Consider the following 11,808-nt stretch of genomic DNA (forward strand, 5'->3'; position numbering starts at 1 on the left):
CGGCGAGGGATGGGGCATCCACAGCATCTCTGGCCAACCTGTGCTTCCAGTGCTTCACTTTTCAAGACCAGTCTGGGTGTGCACATAAGCTACTGCTCCGTTATCCCAAAAGTAAAGAAGAAAGAAGCATGATATTTACCGTATGAGAGCAAGCCTGTCTTTTTCCGATGGATGATCATCAAGCCACTGGGAGTAGCGGGCAATGGACCACTCAGCCCTCTGACACAGAGAAGCACAAACACCAATTACACATAAATGCCAAAAAGGAAACACACACATTAATTTCAGAATCAAAGGTGACATACATGAAGGCCCCATGGGGCTCTCAATACTGCAGTGATGCAGAATGAGTTAAGGAGTCAGAGACAATTAACAGAAATGGCCCAATACGTTATTTGGGAGCTCAGGGGAGATCTCTGGCATCAGCTGTTTGCCAGTTCTGCCAGGGGTTTGAATCTAGATTTCCTGCATCTTACATGAGCAGGATCCAGGCGATTTGAAGTCTGGGGTAAGACCTGCAAATTCTTCTGTGAGCTGACACAATATTAAAGAATTGAGAGTCTATTTAAAATCAGGTTATCATCTTCCCACTGTTAATTAACCAAAATATGAAGTCAGTGACCATCATACCTTTGCCACGATAAAAACAAAAGCCAACAAATCATATAAAGTATGAGCTTGAATACTTTTTAACTAAAATAACTAGTGCAAACTACGAAGTTCATTCCTCCTTAGGACATCTTGAAAGGCAGGACAGGTTGATCTCATTACCTGGAAGGGTGATTTTAACTCTGGTGGTGCTCTTGTAAACAAGAACTGCAGAATTGTGCTGAATGGAATAACATCTCCCAGAAATGACATATTGGCAATATGCTCACTGGTCTGGAACAGCAGTGGTCTGGAAAAATGTAACAAATATACTTGTGAAAGGAAGAAAAAGCTTATCTTAGGCATTTTTCTAATGCATATGTGGTGGCAATATTGTGTTAGAATAGAATAATCTAATCTTTTTCCACTATTCTGCAACTTAGGTTTTCAACACGGGTTCAGTTTGTAAAAATTTACAGAAGTTGCCTATTGTAATTAAACAACACAGGACTGTGAATTTTATATTTCAGTGAAAACACTTAAGGTAACTACAGAACTCTCTGTCATACAGAAGTTGCACTGAAAGCAACACAAAAAAGTACAATTTGGCCAACATTTGCATGACAAAGATTGTTAAATCATAGTTATGTTCTGCATAAAATTTAAAAGAACTTCAATCTATTTCTAATTTGCAAGTGGGTGTTGCCAAAAAAGCTGTTCAATCAGAACCAACACAAGGTAATAAATCAGCCTTAAAATACAGTTTGGTCATACTGCCAATTGCTAGTTCCTGTGACTGCAACTCACCTGAACAACCTCAGCTGTCTGTAAGATTTTCCTAGGTCCAAGACTTGCCGACAGAGCGGTGCTATTGCTAACTCCATCTATAAAAACAAACATTTTAATTTGAATTAGATTGCCCCAACATATAAAACTCAGTATTGAAGTAGCCAGCCTTTAACCAATACCCCAAACTTGCAGACCAAGTCATCAGCTGCTCACTGGTGACTGCATTTGCATATCCTTTCCTTTCATGCTGCGTTACCCAAACCATTTGCCTTAATTTCGGCAACACAGTAATCATCCCATGACAGATGACAGCGACAGTCCATGGTTCAGAAAAGGAGGCATTTCCTGAGCTTTCTGAGACTGAAGCTTTGCTTCTTGCAGCAGGTTTATTTTGGTGGTGATGAGTTTCCTGATGAAGCACTTACATCAATATCACAAAAATCTGATCTCAGCCTGGGAAGAAAGCAAATCTAGACAGGTCTCCACAACCCACTCCTAAAGCAGCAGAAGTGCATACCCGTTTCAGCTAGGCACCCTTCCCTTCGGCGAAGGACAAGGCTAAAGTGATTTGGTCTTGATCATTCCGCCACAAATTCTGATGCACAAAACCTGTGCAGATTACACAGAAGTCACCTGGGACCTATTGCTACGGGGTCATATGGAATAACAGGCAAAAGAGCATCAGTAAAAACATTATTTTCATACTCATTTTCATACTGTTCTGTCTCTGAGTTAGAGCAGCCATCTTTAAAAACAAACAATTCTAAACTATTTTCTGTTTTTTAAGCACTATGGAGTTCATGTGCCTTTCTGAACAATAGCCAGGCTCCATTTCTGTTATTCATGTGAGCCTAAATTCTGTCACAAGCCCTTCATTAGAATCATAGAATCATAGAATGGTTAGGGTTGGAAGGGACCTTAAAGATCATCTAGTTCCAACCCCCCTGCCATGGGCAGGGACACCTTGCACTAGACCAGGTTGCTCAAAGCCTCATCCAGCCTGGCCTTGACCACTTCCAGGGATGGGGCATCCACAGCTTCTCTGGGCAACCTGTGCCAGTGCCTCACCACCCTCTCTGTGAAGAACTTCTTCCTGACATCTAATCTAAACCGCCCTGATTCCAATTTATACCCATTACCCCTTGTCCTGTCACTACAGGCTCTTGTCAAAAGTCCTCTCCCAGTACCCTTGTCGGCCCCCTTCAGATACTGGAAAGCTGCAATGAGGCCTCCTCGGAGCCTCCTCTTCTCCAGGCTGAACAAGTTCAGTTCTCGCAGCCTTTCATCATAGGAGAGGTGCTCCAGCTCTCTGATCATCTTCGTGGCCTTAGCAGTGAGGACCCACAAGTGAGAAAGAACAATTTCACTTTCAAATCCTCGACTGCACATGAACATTACATGGCAAAATTTCAGTTAATATGCACACTAATACAAACACCACCACTCAAAAAACCCAGCAGGTAAAACTGTTATCCGGATACGCATTTTTTGCATTCCTGAAGTGTCAGTCAACAGAGGGATGCAATCTTTATTCTCCACGTATGTTTTTTAAAATCCCCAACTTGAAAGACTATTCGGATTTTGATTTCCACATAATACACAATCGAGCTAAGTTTCAAAAGACAAGAGCTAAAATAAGTAACAAGATCAAAACCACCACACAATGAGCTTCCCATTTAAGTAACACTGCTGAATGAGTTTCAAAGCATTTGTTGTAAGATGCTATTTACAGTGGTGTCTTTAATACTGTTATTCTTTTCAGCTATAGCATTTCCTCAGACAGAGCTGGCTGCTGGGCCACCAGCTTCAGCAAAAGCACGTAGCTATGCTGGGGTTCCAGTATAAACAAGAAAGATGGTGTGGGTGAACTACAATGCCACAGTTCATCTAAACCCAGAGGAAATTAAATTAGCAACCAGTGCAAATCAAGGCCATATACTTCAGGCACCCATCGCAAATAGCAGGTGGGAGGGTGGGAGTCATCTCATCTACTGATCCACATCTACAGGTTCTCTGCATGCTCAACAGAGAGAAACAGCCCCTCCTGGGGTGTGATGCACCTTTCCCCAAGGTAGACATTCAAAGTAGGTTGGGTGGGTCATGTCATAGGAGTATCCACCTACGTGACACTCAGTCAGACAAAGCTGGGAAAGCCAGAAGGCCTAACCCACGCACTTACGCTTCCTCTACAGGAAAGGAGAGAAGGGCACCTCAGAAAGGCGATGGGAAAGCCCCCAAGGCTAGCCTACGGGCAGCGCAAAGCCGCTCCTTGCGCCTGCTTTCAGATGAATGCTCCAGCCCTGGGTAACACAGCTCGGCTCCCTCCTGCCTGCTGCCCTTCTGGCCCCCAAATCTTCTAGCCTAGGCTGTGAACTGACCCTTTTTCTACAGCTGGGTGGGACCCCTGCCCTGTCCCCCCATAACTCTCACAGCCTGAGGGCTAGGTCACCTCTCTCATACAGGCACAAGGCTACCTGCTTCTCAGGCTGAAGAGCAGGTACAGCCCAGCTCTCCCGTCCTGAGCCACCCACCAGATCGTGCAAAAGGCCCGCCGCGGGCAGCCAGCTTCCCCTCGCACGAGGAGTTGTCAGCTGCTGTGCCATGTGTGAATCTGGCACAAGGGAGCGGGGTCGAGGGCGCGCTCCCTGGACAGGCAGGTTCTCCCTGGGGAGGTGCCGCAGGGAGGTGCTCCAACCTCCAACTGTGACGAAGCTTAGAGCAAGTTCAACATGTCATTTCCCCAGGTTCCCCGGGATACTTCACAGCACGTATGGGAGCCAAGAGGCTGGTCTGCCACACAGCATCAGGAGAAAAGGCTGAAAAGAGCAGCTAATTAAGTTGGCTTTGCTGCATCATAAGAAACCTACAGTCTCTGAAAAAAAAAAAAAAAGAGAGCAAGACTGATTTTTTTCAGAGTTTCCTCTCCAGCATCAGTATAGACCAGGGGCAGCTGGAAGTAACCCATATCCTGCAGGAGCTGGTGTTCCAGCTCTGGTGGGAGCCGTGGGCCTGTAGCTCTGAAGAATCAAGAAGATAATTCTTTTAGGTGCTTTAGAGAACTTGATAACAGACAACAAACTGCCACTAAGAGATGTATGGATCAAAGTGTGCTCATGAGGGGAAAGAAATCCCAGCACAGAAAAATGCAATTTTGCTTAAGAAGTTTTAAATGATTGTTTCACTCCTGAAACATAATATGATGTAATGAGATATAAGTGAAACTTTCTACACCTTAACCAATTCCGCGTTAAAACAAATTTAAATTGTTTCTCTTGAACATTCTTAGTAGCTTCCATAAATCAACATTTTTAGCCTTAAGTACTAAAGAATAAAATTTACTTTGGAAAATTGTTACTTCAACCTTTATTCACTGTAGGAAATTATTAGTATTGCTAGAGCTAGATAGATTTAATGGCAGCAGATGGTTGATTCGTGAAGTACTAGTTGCCAAAGAAAAAAATTGTTTTTAAGCTTCACAGCATACTATACCATCCCAAATTGACTCATGAAGAGTGGGAATGAGTGAAAACTAATGTGGTAAAAATGTACATAAACCACAAAAACTTTTTTTTTTTTAATTTTGCAACACTAGTCTGCTATGTGTTATAGCCAATCTCTCCAATAAGAACTACACTTCGCATAACAAAAAGATTGTTTTCTTCACTTGAATTTTAGCTATTTGTCTGAGCCCAACGATGTAGTGATGCTACAGCATCTCTGTGCTGTCACATTCATTCCTGCAGGCCCACTGTGCAGGGTTTTGTGTCTGCGCTGAGCATCGTGCCAGCCAGCACCGCTGGCTCAGGAGCGGCTGCTGGGGAGGAATCATTCAGCTGGAAACAGCTGCTGTTTTTAAGGTGCTGGAATTGGGCAGAGGATAGAGCATTTATCACTTCTTGGTTTTGCTACCTGTCATCACCTGAAGCTGCATCAACTGTTGATTCATGCAGCATGCACATACTGTAGCAGCTTTTGCTATGATGCACAGATACAGTTTCCAAAGCATTTTGGTGAGCTTTTACAGGTCGGGTGATGTTTTTGGCTGAGTGCAAACCAGTATTTGTATCGCATGTGCAAGGCCTTTCATACAGCCAAGTCCTACTGGCATCACATACGTACAGATGAGCAGTATTGTTTGTTTCTTTTCCAAATTTCTCTCCCAGAACTGCAGATTTGAAAATTCAGGTTAAATTCAGTGAGAAATCAGGTGTCCAAGGGGTAATTTGCAAACACAGAGGCTTGATCAACTAATGCGAGATAATCAACACCAGATCCAAGAGAAGCAGCGGGAAGTGCATGTGCCTGCTGAAAAGAAAGGGACAGCTAGAACAGAAGAAGGCCTAATGGCTCTGCCCTGTTTCTTCTAACTTTGTTCAAAACCCATTGCTTTTCCATGATTTATTCATGTTATTTTGTTATGCTTCACAGAACACAGCAGCAGATTCCTGCCAACATATGCTTCTTCTCAATGATTCTTGAGCTCTAAGCCCAAAAAGGCTATATTATCTTTTCTTCTCATATGACCCTGCCATAGCCCGTGGCTAGGTGGTCAATTATCTGTTGAACTATTCACTGGCTAGCCATATTGTAAAAAATACATCACGTTGGCTGGCTTCTCTAATTGGATTATGTTCAGCAACCCAAGGGTGAAGTTCATACGTAGTCTAGATACAGATAATGCATATATATTGAAGAGCGCTTTGAAAAACCCCATAGTGAAGTTATTGTCTAGTGCCTATTGTAGTATTTTTAAGATCTCTCATTACTAAACAGCTGTTTTTTCAGTTGGAAAATCTTAACATTAAATTTTTAGCAATTATATTTCCTCCTGGCCAAGATGAATTCCAAGTTTTTAAATGTTAACTGAAATTGCTTTTCTTCTAGCCGTTCACCAGGAGAGAATGCTTTAACAAGCAACAGAGCAGAAGAGCTCTGAACTATTATATGAAAGAAGCTGCCCTTGAAGGGACGTGGAATTTTATTTCTCCCCCATGTAGCAATTCCAAAAGGGTTGATGTTCAAGTAAAAACTTTAGCTGTAATACCTCCAAAATATCACACATCAGAAAATAATTTCCTCTTTCCAATAAGAGAGTTAGCATGAAGTGCATTTTAGCTTTAGTAGTTTCTGTCCTTACAGCTATAATTGTGATTATAGCATCCTGCTTCTCTTGCTTCTCTGTAAGAAACTAGAATTTTTTTTTTTTGATAAAGTGATAAAGCATTTTTATACTTGTACCATCATGTTTGATCAAATGGGCAAATGTGTTTATATTTTTAAAACTCATATCCCTAAATTCTTGCATTTTTAATGTCACATATTGAATTAGGAAACCAGATTCTGGCCACAGGAAAACCAGCAGCTAGAAATATTTCTTCTGCCCTTGAATTTAGCACTGTCAACCTCACTATGCCCCACCAAAACTGCCTGAACACAGTACTGAACAATGCCAAAACCCCCAGCTATAAATCACACCTAGATAAGAAATATATGAAGGTATATATAGAATAAAACAGGACCAATAAAAATAGTTCACTTGAATAGTTCACTTCTCAACTGGTCGTGCTTATATTTCATTCTTTGCTGCACTGTCCAGCACATCCATCGGGATTTAGGAAGGCCTGAACTACAAGTCCCCAATCCCAAAGTGTGCCTAAGTATAAGTGCTGTAACAATTCAGAATATCAAGCAAGTTAAAAGGTCCTCTGGAGAAGAACTGGCCACCCCAGAAACATAAATGTTGAAAAACCATCAGGGCTTGCTGGTTTGCTTGCCACCAGGAGAATATTTTTTTTCAGTCTGACTCTAGTCCTGAATTAAAAAGCAAAATTTGGTATTACATATGTGAATACTGAGTTATGATCACCTTAAAAGCACAACCACAAATGAAAACAAACTGATGCAGGAATTTATAGGAGTGAACTGAAAAGTGATCTTGTGCAACTGCCTGCATGAAAACTGAGAGCATGAAAAGAGGTGAATTCAGCCCGCAGACTGGAAATATTTTAAACAACGAGAGTCCCATGGAACACCACAGTATATGATAATAACCTTGCACTGCAGACATTTTTAGGGCTTAGAATGTTTCTGGGTTCCTGCAAGCACTGATCTTCGTGAAATCATATTAATGATATTCAGGCATATTTCAAGCCTCTCATACCTCTGTTTACAGCTGCCATGCTAGCACACTCTAGTCTTACTGCTGTGATGCACGAGACAGCAAAATGCAATACGGGTGCTGGAAACAGGTTAAGGCAGAGAATTCAACAGAATTACAGCAATAATTCTTAACTCTGCAAGTAGCTGAGCCTTGCTTAGAAAAACTAGCTGTTGTGCACCTCACTGAACCCAGTTCTGGATTAGAGAGAACCTGAAGCCTCAGTTTTCCCCCTTCTGTGTAGACACCTGTTATTTTGAGGCAACTTATCAGTAAAACACGTCTGTAGTGCAAAAATCTTCAAATCTGACTGTCAGCCAAAGGTATTCTGCTGAGTATAAGGCAGCTGTAACTCTAACTCTGAGTGCCCCGAAAGAAATGTGCACAAGCACATTTAATGACAGACCCCAAACCTGATGTAACGCAGGAGTATGTGACTCAACTGCATGCATGTTTATGACAGGACCTCAAGTTAACCAAAGCTTCTGGACAGCTTTCTGCTCAGGTGTTTTGCTTGCAAGTAACCCCAAAACACCAAAGGGGGGTTTAAATCTCAAAATCCAGTTTTAAGCAGAAACATGTAACCCTTTTTGGGTGCAGAAAATCCAAAATGACTCTACAAGACAGTGCACAAGTGAAAATGATTTATAAACAAACCCCCTCCTACCCACACAGTGTCTTTCCAGGCGGGTCCTTTCCTTTGGATTTGGCTTTAGTCCAACAATGCAATGCCTTTCTGGGACTGAAGAAAACACTGCACCGCAGCATTTATGGCCATTTGGGAAAGTTTACCCTTCCCACCAAGCCAGCAGCCCAGTTAAATACCTCCTCCCTGCTCTCCTAGCCCAGAGCAGGAGCAACCTTCTTTTTGGAGGGGTCATATCTTTGCCTTGACAAAGCCGGATACTATGGGAAAGAGAGCATGGGAATGAACCAAGTCCTGTTCAGGATTACAGCCACATTTTGCAAAACATGTCCAGGACCCCTGGCCAGGCCAGAGCAGCTGCAACCTCCCTAGTAGGGCTATTGGGAGCTGGCATTGCAGGCATGTTCCTCAAAAAAACGGCGTTTTTGGGAAAGGCAGACACACCCATGGATATAAGGAAGCCTTCTTATACAAAATGTTTCAGTCCTTTTTCTGTTATCACAAGGAACAGGATATAGTGTCCAGGCCATTCTACAGCCCCTGTGCAGCCTGGGATGCGCTAAGGATATCTGTGCAGAGATGCTCAAAGGCACAGAGCGAGCACTGAGGTGGCTGAATGGGACTGGTTGGACACAGCCAGTTCTTGTCTTAAGCCTGCTTTTAACAAGCCAAAAATATGGTGCAGTGTGAAGATGAGAAAAACACAAGGCAGCCCCCAGATGCAGCAACAGTTGAAGGCAGAATGCAAGAATGAATTCAAAATCTTTTTTTTTTTTTTTCCTTCCACAATACAAAAAAAAAGAGAAAGCAGAACATTTATCTTCACACAGTTATCCGTTCTGGAGTTATAGTCAGCACAGAGGGGAAGAACATGCAAATCCCCCTCCACTCAGACGAAAACATACCTTCAGTTTTCACTTAAAAGCCAGCCCGTGACAGAATGAGAAAATTAAATGCTTAAAAAAGATAAAGTGATATTTTTAGAATTATTATAATTGGTGCTTAGACCAGATGCACTTTACTGTTGAATTAGGTGAAGATATTTCCCAAACTTACATGACCTCAGTAATGCAGCATAAATTACAAAAATTATCTATAATCCTTCCAGAGGAAGAGTCGAGTGTCCTTTGTTCTCAAATTTTATGTCACTGTCTTTGAAAAAAGAAGGGAAATGAACCTTCCCACTAAAAGCATTTGAAAACTTCTCCTTAACTTCTATGGTTAAAGGCCAATTTGTTCCTTTTGAGTCATGGATACAAAACTTCCCCAGGAGTATGTCACTCACAGGCACAAGATACAAAGCAGCCACAAGCGGGTGCAGAGATGGCAGTGATTTCTCCCTCCCTGCCTTCCTCTCCTACCTCAGTTACCTACCGGCCAAGAGCAGCACTCTGTACGCAGACAGCTGCTGAAATTCCCTTTTCCACTTGGATAATAATGACTGGGACCCTCAGACCAATCTAGTGGATGCCTGTATTCTTTGGCAAGTTAGTCACGCAGAGTTACTACTGATGAATCACATTTGGATATAGGAGAAAACACAGTGGCAGTGGATATTAATTCGGCAATTTGCTTTGTGTTTTAGTCCAGTCTAAGAGCTAGGTAAAGCTGAGAGGCAGGTAAGTCAATCAGGTCATGAAGAGAATCCCAAGAAAACTGCCCTTCTGCTATCGAAAGGGCAGTTCTTCCACAGGACACTGGTATTTCTTTAGCTTGTCTCTGACAGTGCAAGGCAGCTGAGTTAGCAATTAACCACTGGGGACAGTGTGATAGATGAAGCGATTAGGAAAGCGACACACCGTTCCATTAGAAGAGAGAGAAAGAACAAAGAGAATGAACAGTGGCAAACGACAGACGTACCGGAGAGGTCAGACAAGTGGGATAAAATGTCAAGATGCAGGTGAACTTAAATGCAACAGTCACTTGATAGGAAGCTGTCAGACCGCCCTGCATGTCCCTTAGGGTGACAAGGGATCTTCAACGACTTAGTGGATGCATTCCTCAGGATAGAGTATCTCATCAAGGAGGACGTTTAGAACTAGAACGCACCGATCTCTACAACTGCCTGTTTATACTCTGGTGGGGACGGAAGTATTGATACTTTTCAGTGAACACAGTGAAGGAACAGCAAAGAGCAGAAATCAGTATGAAGGGTACCTGGGCAAAATCCGCCGCAAGCCGTGTCTTCCCACCTTCACCGAGGGGCCTTATTAGACTGGCATTGCGAATGAAAAGTTCAATTGCTCTTTGAGCCATGGCTTCAGTGTTATCAAAGACAAAGTCAAAACACTCGAAATGTCTGAAGTAGTTGCTCATGACTCTCACTATAAAACCCTGTAGTTCTTTCATGTACAGAGAACAAGGGACGTCTGGTTTTCCTGAGCCAGATAATGATCTGAAAAATAAGAAAAGAAAAAAGAAATGGGGACAGCTAAATTCATCTTTAAAACATAACCAAAAACTATTGGATTCTTTTTAATTTTTTTCCTACCCTACGAAGTCATGTCATGAATTGTAGTCTCATTTCTACTCACAAGAAAGAGCATGTAGCGCTCTCTGAGACGGTAGTCAAAAAATATCTCTTTATCTGCCATTCCCATCCTAAGAAGATAAAGGAAATCACCACACACCTACTCAACTTGCAGAGCCTCCACCAGTATGGAGCCTAAACCTCAAATCCAGCCCCTAAATTTAAATGTCCCAGTTGTTGACCTGAAACTCTAAAAATGGGTCAGAATATACAAGCACATGTCACAGGGTTACTAGTTTGGCCTACCCCAAACCTGTTCTCTGTACAGCATTAGTTTCCTAGACTCCTCTAAACCCAGGATGGTAAAGTCAATCTAATTCTCACAGCAGTACGGAAACTACAGGACACAGAAATCAATCACCTTTCTCTGTCTCTGAATCACAGTCAGGCAAGAGCTCTCCCAAACTCAGGAATCTGAGTTACTGTTATCTAGCAAAACCTTTGGCTGGAATCAGTTTATCCACCTAGAGCGGTATTTTGCTAGTGGTGGCAAAAGAAAGATGGAGAGGGTAAAATATTGTTTTGGTTTTTTAAAAAAAGTCAAAAGAAAAATTTAAAACACCTCTGAAAATACACTATTTTCAGTGAATTTCAAAGACAGAAACCAGGGCATATGATGATGATATAAGCAATGTCAGGACAGAGGTAACAACCAAAAAAATTATCAGGAATGAAGTGTCAATTATAGATGGGACTTCAGATATTGGCAAGTAAAGAACACTGGAAATTTTAACTAAAATGCTATGGAAAAATAGTGTAATACAGTAAATCTGAGCTTTCAATAAAAAGGTTTTTTGAGTCATTTCGTATTCAATAACACTTAAGAAAAATGACTGTGTAATTTTGAATCAGAAGTTACATGCTTTATTTTGAGAAACGAGAATATTGACAGTATTGAAAACTGTCCACAAAAAGTAAGTTTTGAAAGCAAAAGGAGTTTGTAAAAACACAAAAATGGCCTCTGCTTGGCCTTATCTTCCTATTTAAAAGGAATTTTATTTCACAGATATGCAAAAAAAAAGGGAAGGTGAAAGAAGACAGATGCTATCTGATTGATTTTTTTCAATAGATAGGTGAAGGATCATAGAATCACAGAAT

The sequence above is a fragment of the Eurypyga helias genome, unplaced genomic scaffold (assembly GCF_000690775.1).
Source record: "Eurypyga helias isolate BGI_N326 unplaced genomic scaffold, ASM69077v1 scaffold48027, whole genome shotgun sequence".
Classification (NCBI taxonomy): Eukaryota; Metazoa; Chordata; class Aves; order Eurypygiformes; family Eurypygidae; genus Eurypyga; species Eurypyga helias.